Source organism: Athene noctua, chromosome 4 (genome assembly GCF_965140245.1).
Source record: "Athene noctua chromosome 4, bAthNoc1.hap1.1, whole genome shotgun sequence".
Taxonomy (NCBI): domain Eukaryota; kingdom Metazoa; phylum Chordata; class Aves; order Strigiformes; family Strigidae; genus Athene; species Athene noctua.
In genome coordinates, this window is record NC_134040.1 from 68,808,790 (window position 1) to 68,821,476 (window position 12,687).

General features: G+C 34.8%; 1 protein-coding gene across 9 annotated transcripts in view; it reads left to right on the plus strand.

The window, feature by feature from the left end:
• Nucleotides 1–10,878, plus strand: part of GRIA2 (glutamate ionotropic receptor AMPA type subunit 2) — a 101,219-nt gene extending 90,341 nt beyond the window's left edge. For all 9 annotated transcript variants that reach the window (XM_074905670.1, XM_074905671.1, XM_074905672.1 and 6 more), the window contains one exon: nucleotides 1–10,878. This exon is cut by the window's left edge and continues 582 nt beyond it. The gene's annotated coding sequence lies outside the window, so the exon portion shown is untranslated.
• The last annotated feature ends 1,809 nt before the right edge of the window (nucleotides 10,879–12,687 follow it).

Below are 12,687 nucleotides of genomic sequence, written 5' to 3' on the forward strand. Positions count from 1 at the left end.
AACTGGCTTTTAAATAAATTTGCTTCCATAATGGTTGAATATGACAAAAAAAAAAAAAAAAGAACAAAAAAAGAAATCTAGACTGCGGGGAAGTGGAATATGAAAATAAGGCTTAAGGCATCAGTTCCATATTTTTCAAAGCCAAATATGTAATGTTGAGAAGAGAAGAAATAATAATTAAAAGGTTCAAATCTTGTAATTTAATATTGTTATTAAAACTTTGCTGTATATCCTATTCTTTAACATTTGGTGTTAATATAAAATTACTTGGCAATGCTTGACATTTGAAATAAACTTTTTTCTATTGTTTTATTTGCAAGTGTTCCATTAATTTTACTAGCTACAGTTGGGTTATAAAGAGCCTGAAATCTAAAAGGACACTGTCAAGGTTCGGTCAGTGTTTTATTGTTTGGCAGTGTCGCCACCCCCAGCTCACTTGAATCTGTTCAACAGTTTTTTTTCTACAGATGAGCCCAAGCTGTGATGCTCAGATATGCATTTTGAACTCTGAAGTTCAAGGTTGTTCAGGGTTGGAGTGGTACTTGATACCAGCACATGAGGAGTCAGATAGGTGCTGATTTAGAGCTCCTCTTAACTCTGACGTGCAGGGACTTATGATCCAAAGATTTGGTTCATATCTATCTCTACTTTTGTACAATTGCATTCATAAATACTTGTACAGAGAAGGAAGACTATCAGTAAAAATTGATAAATGGCAAGCAGTAAAATAGTGTTAAATATTTTTTTAAAGTATGAAACAAACGCAGTTCTCAAAATGTTCCTTTAAAGAAGTGATTTTCAAAGTGTTAAAAAGTAATTCTAAGCAGTAGCTGGTAAAGTTCTTTGTTATGAAAAAAACCAAAACCTTGGCAATGTCTTTTTGAATTAAGATTGATAATAACTCGAATTAGATGCAAGTCTGTACTGCTGAAAGTAGAAAACTTTCCTGAATCTTAATCATTATGAATATTCTTTGCTATCTGAAGTTACCATACGTTTTAATTATATGTATTTAAAAAAGATAACTCTACTTACAAAGCAAAAAGGAATCCTAGGAGGGGTGCAATAACATTAATTTAAATGCTAATGCAAATCAAAGCAACATCATGTTTCTCTAGCTTTCCCTGTAGATAAGATTCTGTACATTTGGTTGAAAAGCTTACATTTTTCTGCATTGTGGATACATTGCCTCATGCAGTATCAATAAATCTCTACTTTATTTTGGACTTAAATAAAGTTTGAAATATGACTTGCAGTTCTAGTTGGAATCCATTTCTTAGGCTGAAGTAAAATGTTTGCTAAACATTGGATAAGACAGAGCATTTATCAGAAACTTGAAATCTCTTCTTGTGGTAGAAGCTCTGAGCTTGTTTCTGCAAGCATGTGAACACAGTGTATACTCTCAGTGTGGTCAGCAAGAGAGGTATATACACTGTTTTCAATGTCAAACTTACCAGTAACTTCCCCCTAGTTGAACTAAACCATTTCTTGACACATCTGTAATCCATAGGTGTTCTGTGCATTACTCCTCATCAGGAATGTTGGGGAATGCATTCTGATTTTTAATGTTCAATGCTAGAATGACCAAACTAAAATAATATTCAAATGGTAATCTAAACTTTTGGAAAAAATAGAATTGCATTACTGTATACAGTGGAAAGCTATTTATTGTACCTCTGGGCTTATTCCTCTAAAAATTGTAGTGTAAAAAAAAAATCTTTGTCAAGCCTGAACTGATGTATATAACTGAAATAATGTAAAGTTATATTTTCATGTTTTTATACTTAACAACATGATGGGAATACATAATGTATGAGTATTTCAATTACAGATAATATTGATTGGATTAATACACATCTCAGTTAAAAATCAGTAATCATAGTTTAATATCCATGTTACAGTACATCAGTATATTGCTATATAAAGTATGTCTGTGTGCATTTAAGTGAAAAGTAGTCAAGAGTGATGAAAGCTGTCCAAGGGTTTTTTATTCATTTTATATGAAAACTGTTATGGAGCAACCAAAATGTTTATGAACTCAAACTTGTGTAAATTTCAAAATGTCCTTTTACTGTAGCTTTTTGTTTACAGTACAGTATCTTATTTTCTGCTTTGTTAAATGAGTAACGGTACAAAGCTGGACATACTCTTTCTAAGACATTAACGTTCCCGTTTTTTCATGTATACCTATATGACAGAAAATGCTTCTGATTTTATTTTTCAATCTAACACATGATGGCTTTTCTGGAGTGTTGTATAAACTTCAATCATACATAAAAAATCTTCTTAAAAAAGGCAAAAGACCTTTAATGTCTGTTTAGTATTATTGAAATCTGGTTTCTTATTTATTATAAATGTATTTTCCTAAGATTTTACATAGAGCAAACCTGTTTGTCCCCACAGATATTAAATTTCCTTAAAGAGTTTTACAAGGAGAATATAAATCTTTCCCCAAATCATCTTGTCACTCAATGGTAGATTTACTGTAGTTTCCATTATTGCTTAACGAAGTAATGTAGCTTTCTTGCCAACAGTATAATTGTGTTTCTGGAATGTAACCTTCTTGATCATGGTTATAATGGCAGTGTGATAGGATGATAATGCTAGTAGGCTAAGTATCCATCCAGTAACTCTACTTAAAAATTGTCAGCTTGAATCAATATTTTTTTGCTTCAACAGATTGATGATGTGTCCAAAGCAGAGAAAGAACCTGAGAAATGGCAAGTATTCTAGGTATAAGTAGTGTTGCTACTAGAGATCTAGTACAACAAAGTGTTTGCTGTAATAGCAAACCATAGAGTCTGAAGACGTTTGCAATGTGAAAGGTTCAACGTCTTTTATTTAAATGTATTACACATTTTAACAGAGTGGGTTTCCGGAGTATCAGCCTCCTCTTTGGCTGATAGGTGTAGACAATATCTTTACATGAATTACTGTGCACAAATAATTATATTTTTAAATACAAATACATGATTTCAGCTATCATTTGGTACAGTTAGTTATATGTATACAGTGGTCACTAGCAAAATAGAATCATCATCAGCTGTTCTGCATGATATCCCTAGAGGCTACTCAGATCTGTTTCTCAGTACCAAAGTTTATTGTTTATTAAATCTTTTCATTCAAGCTCTCATGAGATCACAAAAATCTGCTATGAGAGATTCATTAGGTTCAAATTATATCAAGCGCTTAGAATAAAATTCAGCAAATTACTTAACTGTGGACTTAACTTTGAACATTTTCCCTAGCATCAATTTTTGTAGATAATAGAGTACTATCTACCTGTATGAGACATGGTAGAGTTAGGAAATTGTATACAGTAGTGTCACGTATGTGACACATTTCATTCAGTCTGTGCCTGCTATTGATCTTCCTGAAATTTCTGCTCATACTACTCCTAATACTCTGAACTTTGGGGCTGCTTCAAATAGCTCAGTGGTCAATTTGCTCTGAAATTGTTTCTTTTTCTGTCTTGAACGCTAGCTTTCCTCCCTCCCCGAAGAAGCTTGATAAACATGTCTGCATCTAATGTCTGGGGACCTACAGGAACTTGAAGTGATCACAATTTCAAAACAGAATCTTAATTAACTCCTACTTTCATTTGATAGGTCTCAACTCCTTGTATCCTGAAGTAGCTGTATTCATATTCATAATGTATCTTTTTTTTAGATATTTCCTTAGTGTATAGCACTTTGATGGTCGAAACTTTAGAGTCATGTAGTGCTTTAACATAAAATTTATTGACTTGATATTATCTGAAAATAAGAAGTCTTTAAAATACGATTTTAGTAAACAAGTGGCAAGAAAAAATAGAACATAGTAAGATACAATACAGAAATTCTGAGAATTACAGATCCAACTCACCTGCAGATTTTACCTGTCTTGAGACCTTTCCACAGTTCCTAATCCTATTATTAGGGCATATTACATGATGCACTTTCTTTCTTTCCCTCTTTCCCCACCACATGCAGTTAGTTCTAATACATACTCTTTAGTCTGGTAGGCAGATAGGAAATACAATTACTGTATGTAATGCTTATTATAAATTTTCAAAAATTGATTTGGCATTCATTAAAGATGTTTATTGTAGCTTATTGCATATGTCTCTACTAAAGAAACTGATTTATAAAGATGGGAAATATATTCAGGTGTCATCATCCACTGCACTGTTCTTCTGTCAGTCTCCTTTGTACATCTACTGCTAATGAAAATTTGGCTACCTTTGTAGACAGCTCAGTGCTTTACTTACCTCAGTGGTAAGAAAATTCTTTACACCTAAAAGAAAAATACTTAATTCCACAAAGTTGTCTAGTAATGACTTCATAGCATTTGCCCAAAGTTATTCCTCACAATACACTTGCAACTCTCACTCAACAGGAAAGGACCATTACTACATGCTGTAGGTGTAGAGAAAAAGTTAACATTTCATTTTTCATTTGTCATTATTTTTAAAAAATGCTGACTTTTCCAGACTGACCTGTTTGTGTTAAAGCATTTACTCCTGCTAGTCTTTCAACTTAAGACTGTGATATTTGAATTTAAATGGGTTTTATTCTCTTTAAGGATCCCAAACCTAATTTTGAAAATGTATCTTACAGAATTGAAAAAGGCTGCTCAACATTAGTGCCTAGACTAGCCCCTTGAAATTGTCTTCAATTAGTTCATATCTGGAGATGGAGGAAATGTTACAAAGGGGTTCCAGTGGGTCCCATGAGCCGTGCAGGACCACACTACCTCTTTTTCATCTTTTCATGCACCGAAGGCAAGCAGGTGGGCAAAGGTGAAATAGATTTGAGTTGCAGAGGTAGTTTCATGTCATTCTTCTGTCCCTCCTCAATCCTGAAGGTCTATCCAAAAGAAACACCAGAGAAGATTTATCTCTCTTTTCTAAGGATAGAAAATATACTCAAAACTGGGTGCTTTTCTTTTAAAAGCCCACTGTTGGTGCAGTTTTGAAATTAGAATTCTGTGTTTTAGTTTATAGTAAACAGTTCTTAAAGTGGAAAAATAAAATCTGTTTCCAGGGTCATTTACTGTTTGTAGTGTGTGCACATACTAGTGTCTTAGAAGAGGACAGCCCAGAGACCTGGCATGTGCTTTACTGAAGCATCAAGAGAGTCTTGTGAAAAATATAGTTGGAAGCTTTTATATGACAACTTTTTACTCAGTTTTCAAGTTGTACTGTTGCTGCCTGCCCTTCAGCACCATGTTCTCCAAGTTAAGAGAAAAATGTCATTAAATAGGTCAAGATATAGTTTTTTCACTTAATAGTGTGCTTTACAAATAACAAAATATTTTTCAGTAGTTGGTTTCCTTATGAGTGTCATTATAAGTGACAAAAACATTTTGGGTTACCTCATACTCCTAAATAGTGGAATATTCACAGAAATATTTTTTCTGGTTTTGAACAAGTAGGTATTTTTTATACAGTCACAATGACTAAAGATACAATAATACAAACTACCTGATTTTTACTCAGGTGCTTGCTTTTATATTTGTTACTGTTCTTTTTAATAATTTCACAAAACTGTTGGAAGAATATTTGCATAAATTTGGAACTACGTGGCTTAGCAGCTAATACAAGTTACCTGTAGCTGGAATTTATCATTCAGTTTCAGCTCCTGTGTGTTAACAAATAAGTGGAGTTGCTGGTATATGAAAATGCAGATTGTGGATGTTCCACTAGATATGTGTGTATACATATCCATACACAAATATGGAAATGCAATAGTAAAACTAGTGCTGAGTTTGATAAGACCATACTCAAAAGTGGTGATAACTATGGCAATAATTCATAGTAGGGCCAGTAGCAAGAGGAAGGTTCATAAGCAAGTGCCTTATCACCTTTAGTTTGAATAAATAGGGAGTCTTACATTTCCATAGGACGGTATGAGTCCCCATGGGACTCAGTCAAGAGTCAATCCCCTAACTTCAAAATCTGGTGTAACACCTGTGATCGCCTTTGTCCTCGCTGACAGGATTAAGTTCTACAGAACCTCTCTGAGAAAAATGGGCTCTTCCACACTACCTTTGGCCTACACAAAAAGGTCAAATTAAGCTATTGATTGCATGTGGTGTTGCCTCTCACTGCAGCAGCAGAGATGGGTTTAAGTATATGCATGTATATGCTTAATTTTTCAAATGATATTATTTTTTCAGATTACACTGTCTTACCTATTTAAAAATCCACATAATTGATCTGAAAGGCTCAGTTTTAGTTAAATCTAGCATGACATGCACAAGGACAAACAAAACATTATTTTTTGTAAGTTATTACTTGATTTTCTGAACCAAAACCTCTATAAGAATTAAATGCCTCCAGAACAAACTACTGTGCATTGACTGAGCTGGATACTACACTACCTATTTTGAACATTGTGCAATAATATATACATCTATGGTGCTGTGGCAGAATTCTGCCCACATTTTGTATTTTTTTTTACTGACATTGACAAATGAGTAGTATAAGCTATAGGAAATCACTCTTACAGTGTAGGCTTGGCAGACAATTTTCAGGCAATTTCTATTGATTGGTTGTATCTGTGGCATTACCATGTTCTTTAAATTTGCAACTTCTGAATATAAAATCAAAGCATGTGATAAATTATTTTTATAAAGCCATTGTCTTCAGTGAGAGCAGGACTTTACTCGACATGTTTTCTTCATACTGACGACTATAGTTACCTAAAGTACTTGTTTTTCACAGGATAGTTTTCACTCATTTTCACTGTATGCTCTTGCTTGTTCTAGGGGACCTAAAAATACATAATTTATTTTTTTTAGCATTATAGATCCACAATTAGATATGGGAGATGTTCATCAGTTCTGCTTAGTCCACGTTATAAGCTGCTTTCTATAGGAGATGTTTGTTAGTTTATGCTTGTAATTTCCTTTTTGATCTTTTATCATTGGGAGAGTTTTTAGCACATTGAGGGAAAAAAGTAACGTTATATACCTTGCTTGCTGATTTGAGATGTTGCCCAAATCCTTCAGCTGATGAATATGTCCAGTGACTCACACCTCTTAAAGAATCTTTCTCAAACCGCAGGGACAAAGACTGCTCTGGGGAGAGTGAGGTAATCCACATCAGTCGGAGCCTGCCTCCCTGAAGTCCAGAGAAGCTGGGGTGTCAGGACCAAGCCTGAACCTCCCCGCTGTCTACATGCAGTCATGCACTGATCTTCCCTGGGATCACTGCACTTGCATTCATGCTAGCAAAACTGAATTGTTAGCACGGTCAAGACGCAAAAACTATTTCTCCCTATTTTTCCACTCTGAACATGATGCCAGGGGGGAGAGCTGTCCCCTTCTTTCCATGTCCAAACTTTCTGAAAAGCTTTCTTCCTTCCCTGAACTACAGCCATCCATATTAGGCAAATTCAGGATGTAACTTTAGAAAAATTGCATTAATATAAAATAGTCATGTATTTTCTCAGCATAGAGGAAACTCAGTATTTACCCTCACTAGAGAAACTGCTTAGTTTTCTTGGCTGGCTGAACAATTTTATGGAGATTTTTCTCATAGGGCAAAAAAACCTCGCTACTTCATGAGGTATGACATCATATATTTTTATAAAAGAAAACATGCAAGCTTCCCAATAGACAGTATCACGAGAATGTAGGTGTTATTCTTTTGGTAAGATGCTAGCTAAGATTATACTATGTGACAGCCTGTCTTTATGCAGTTGTAATACGCTGTGTAAATCAGAGGATTATTGGCTTGCCAAGTGATTTTTCTGCATTCTCAGACCTGTATAATAATATATATGCAAATAATACAATTATGTTAACTTTTTACTTTTTTTAAATGTATCTTTTGATCACTTACACAAACCCAAATTAGGAGCAATACAAGTAATTGAAGTATGAAGCAAAACTGCCCAATGAGACAACCTCAGCTGATTGATACTATTTTCTTTTTTTTCTTTTTTAAATATCTGTAGAAAAAACAGTGTCTTGCTAGAATCAATAGGCAACAAAACAGTGGATAAGAGAATGCAAACCAAACCTCAGGATGGGGTTTTGAAGCCATGACTTGAATCTATGGTACTGCGTAGTAAATAAACCAGAACTTAATTTCTCATTTAAGTTAGAAAGTTAGAAGAGGTTCAGTAGATTTTTCTGGTGTAACTGAATCGTAGAAATGTGTCATGGTAAGTGTAGACACTGAATGTAGGCTTTGGCATTTAATGCTTAGACCTATCTAGCTTCCAGGTATTAGCTATTTCAGGCTACTTTGTGAAGTTGTTACGAGCCAGAATTACCTCTTAGTTAAATCAAGGTCCCGTTCTGGCTGCCCACATCAGATCAGTTTCTGGGAATAAACATCAAATCTAGGGATAAACTATACCATTTTCTTTCCAAATGAGGAGTTTATGTTTCTTTTTAGCTGTCTTGCTTTGTATTTTAAAGTCAATATTTCAACAACAAACTAGAGTAATTATTTTTCTTTACTTTCCTTGCTGGCGATACTCTTCAGGGTTTGGTTTTTTAAAGCTTTTGACTAAAATTGGTATATGTTTACTGAGGGGAAATGTGGATTATTAGTCAAGCCAGTATTTTTTTTAAGACATTGGCTATTTTCACTGAAAATATAGGATGCTTCATGCTGTAGCAGATAAGGAAGATATGAGGAACTGTTGCAAGAGGATTTAGGTGAGATTTTGTTTGATTTTTTAAAAAAAAAAAGTTTTAGCTTTTTACTTGTCTTCCTTTCATGACAGCTTTTGTAAAACAAAGAAAATTAGTCCTCTCTGTAATCATCCTCTGTTATTACATGCTCTAACATTGGTTGGCATCAGTGAAGCCACCTGGACACCATGGGAAATGTTCCAATGTTCATGTACATAGATGGTAGAACTGCCCAATGTAATAATAGATGCGTTGTCTGATTTCATTTCCATGTGGATGTGATTGTTCACTTGTTTTGTACAGCTTTGTTTGTGGTGCAGCTACAGACACAGAGATCAGTGGGGGAAAAATGTATATAGGTTATTTCTTACAAGAGTAGTGCAGAATATGACAGAGCACTCCTGAGTTCTCTGCAGAAAGATATTTGGGAAAAAAAATGCTTTTAAAAAAAATGACTTGCCTCTGAGCATCCCTTAATGAGAGAAGAAACTAAGTGGCTTCTGTGCCCTGAAATTATATTCCCTTGAGTAGACAATCCTGTTCTAAAGGTCAAGAGAGTGTATGGAGGTATTTTTGCAGAATCAGCCCTAACTGACTGAATTCTATATAAAGATGTAAGTATTGGTATTGAGCATGCGATGAAATGCACAAAGGAAATTCCTTTAAAAAGTAATTAGCATGCTATTTTTGTCCTTTCAGTTACATCTTCAAACCTTGCAGTGTCAGGGGTTTTTTTGGATCACTACAAAATGCACATGAATTAATGCTCCATGTCCTCCTGCAGAATTCCATCACCATGACATACCATTTGCAATTTCTAGCATGGACAGATCTTCTACAGATGTCCTCATCAAAGTCATCACCTTACAGTCTTTAGCTCATGTTTTATTTCAGATTCTAAAGAATTAATCTTATACGTAAGTCTTACCATCAAAGTGCCTGAAAAATACTGATTTTGATAATAGACATTTTTGTCACAAAGAAGTGTCACCAAATCATTTCCCTACCTGGTCATTAGAAACAGTATAGTATTATTACTTGATTCTAATGTGAATTATCCTCCATTATTGTCTTTCTTTCTGAAACATCTTGCACACTGTTTTTCTCCCTCTTAGGAACAAAAAGATGACGCATGGGACACCACAGGTGTATTTCTGAAACCCTCTGCAGATACTGTCATTTGTATGTATAGGTGCTTGGCTGTTTCTCATCTTAATTCCTCTGAGATCTTTATGGCTGATAAGATTTAAATCTTCCAGACTTTGTATGTTGTGTTGGAAACCTGGTCTGTAACCTGTTAACATTCCCTCAGTGGCCATTAACTAATGATTAATTATGCCATTCAATTACAACAATTTATATAAAACCTTGAGGCATGTACAGTGTTTTACAAATAATTTAATATTTATGGGACTCTTAAGTGAGGATTTAAGCATGTAAGTTAGGCTGCTGAGGATAAGAGATGATAAATGAGCAAAGGTATAGGAGAAATAAAGTGTGAGACATTGTAGGCCATTGGTGTTGGTGTCAACATATAAACTGGTTGTTTGTGTTTAATAATAAGGCTTTAATCTTTGATTCTAAATTGTCCTAATGAAAAATCGAGTAAGGTATAGAAATATATATTTCAACTTCCGTCTGGTGATACTACTTATTCCAGCTAAACGAAATTTTACTGTAATGGTGATAACTGAGGAAGAGAAAACCCTTTCGCAGGAGCATCTTATACTACTGATTTTATTTAGCATAGCATTGCTGCTGCTTGGAATATTTCCTTAATTTCTTTTTGGAAGCTCGTCCTTCAGAGAGACATGCAGCTGCAAACATAAAATGCTTATTTTGCAAGTGCCTGGAACTTGCTGAATCATTCTGTCTTTGCCAAATAAGTATTTTTTGTATGTTTCTACTCTGAACTTGAGGAGGTAGTACATTTTGATAGTGTTTGAGTTCTGAAATCAAATATGATACCTAGATGTATGAAAACTAGCTCTTAAATTAGTTTCTTGCCATGTCTTAGCTCAGAAGCTTCTATGTCGTCTGCAAGATGAATTGCCCTTTGTGTTGTTTTACATGTTAGTGATTGTTATAAATGATAGTAAGAACCACAAAATTTAAACTTTCCATGTTGAAAACCTTTCCAGTTCCATTTGTCTGTGTGCTCGTGTTCAATCAGCCATGTAAAGTGTCTTATTTCAGATACATTCAATTGTAGTCAGGCCTGTAATTTCCATGCTTATTTGAAGACTTTATTAAATAAATTATGTAGCATTCACTAAACATGGAGTTAATCTTTCTGTTGTTCCTTCAAGTTGATTCAAACTTGAGACCTGGTTTAATCATGATATTCTTTAGAAGAGCTGTTGATAAAAATTATGTACAGTGTTCTGCCATTTCTCTTGATGGAAGCTATTTACCCATCTATTTAATCTAAATATATATCACTTTGGGAAAAATTAGTTTAGCTGACATAAGCAAAAAGGTGTTTTACAAACTCCAAAACCAGTGTGTTCTACTGCTTTACTATCTGCGTCACATTCACCTGAAAACCTTGTCTAACCTTATTAGGAAGAATAATTTTTATCTACTGGTTACAATTTGTAGAGCTTCATAGAAGGCCTGTTTTTCTTAAGTGACAATATTCTCAGTTTTGGTGAAAATGTATTTCTGTACAAGTAAGCCATATATATATATATATATATATATAAAATAGGGCAGGGCTGGATGACTGTCAGTTTTTATAAAAGACCTCAATGAACACAAGTCCTCTTTGAAGTGGGAAATAACCCTGGCGCAGAGTTGAAGAGATTTCCTGCTTCCGGACATTGTAGTTCTAAAGGCAGAATGATCCATGTATGAAAAGATAGAACATAACAGCAGTGCAAGAAGGACTGAGGCTGGTCCATTACCTGGCAGAAAGTGCAATTATTTATATGTAGGAGTGAGAAGAGTAAGCCATTGGACACTGGAACCTTTTCTGTACCCATCTGTCTGTCCGTTTCTCCATTTCACTTTTCTCTGCAGCTTCCATGGAAAATAACAGAAAAGATAATCACCCATTTTCTTATGCTAGAAAAAAAAAAACAAACCACTACCTCACTTCAGGCATCAGACATGGCACGTAAAAGCAGATTAGGTTGGTGAAAGCATCCTGCATAGTTTTTTTACTATGAACTATCTTTGAATATTCAGTATGCCTGGTATCTAAATTGAACAGTGAAAATCTCTTTATAAGCCTTTTATCAGATTTTTTCTCCACACACCTTTCTCAATTAAGAGTTCTCTGGAAATTTCTCAGTCTAATCAAAAGCTTTTTATAAAGAATAAAGTTAAACTGACATGATGGCAAGATATCCTCCTTACAGGGCGATCTATGCTACTAATGACTGGCAGAGACAGCTTCAGAGTTTATTTTTCACAGTCATTGTGACATGAGACAGAAGGGGACAGAAGAAAAAGGCTTTAAATGCATAAAGGTTAAAACATGTCTAGGATATAAAAGTGCTAGTCTAATGAATGAAAATATCCAGATTACCATTGGGTAACCCATGGGGCATCTCCAGGATCATTGAATCGCTATTAGGTGATGATTGTCAAGCAATGATTTTAGTAAGTAATGAAATCTCTGAGAATACTAGCTTGTAGAGAGTGACCTTGTACTGGATGATTATGAGTTGATTCGGTATAAATTTAGTGTAGGGATAAACAAAAGTATCCATATAGTTAAGGGTCTGTCATTCAAACTGTGACACATCACGTCTGGGCTCCATACTGATACATCCAGTAGTGCCTTTCATGTTCCCAGGCACCAGACTCATCATCTGTCTTATTAAACTGGTATAGCAGTCCCTGGTGCACTGTTGGCTGGTGCCAACGAAGCATGCTCCCATACAATTCCTAGGGGCAGTTTTAGGGATGAGAATGTCCCAGTGATCATTCCGATTCAGCATTTTGTAAGTTGTCGCAGTATTTTAGCATCTAGGGAAATGTTGCTGTAATAAACAGAGGCTATTGCGAGCTTGTTAGCTTGAGCGCACAGGAATATTTTTGGGCATTTTG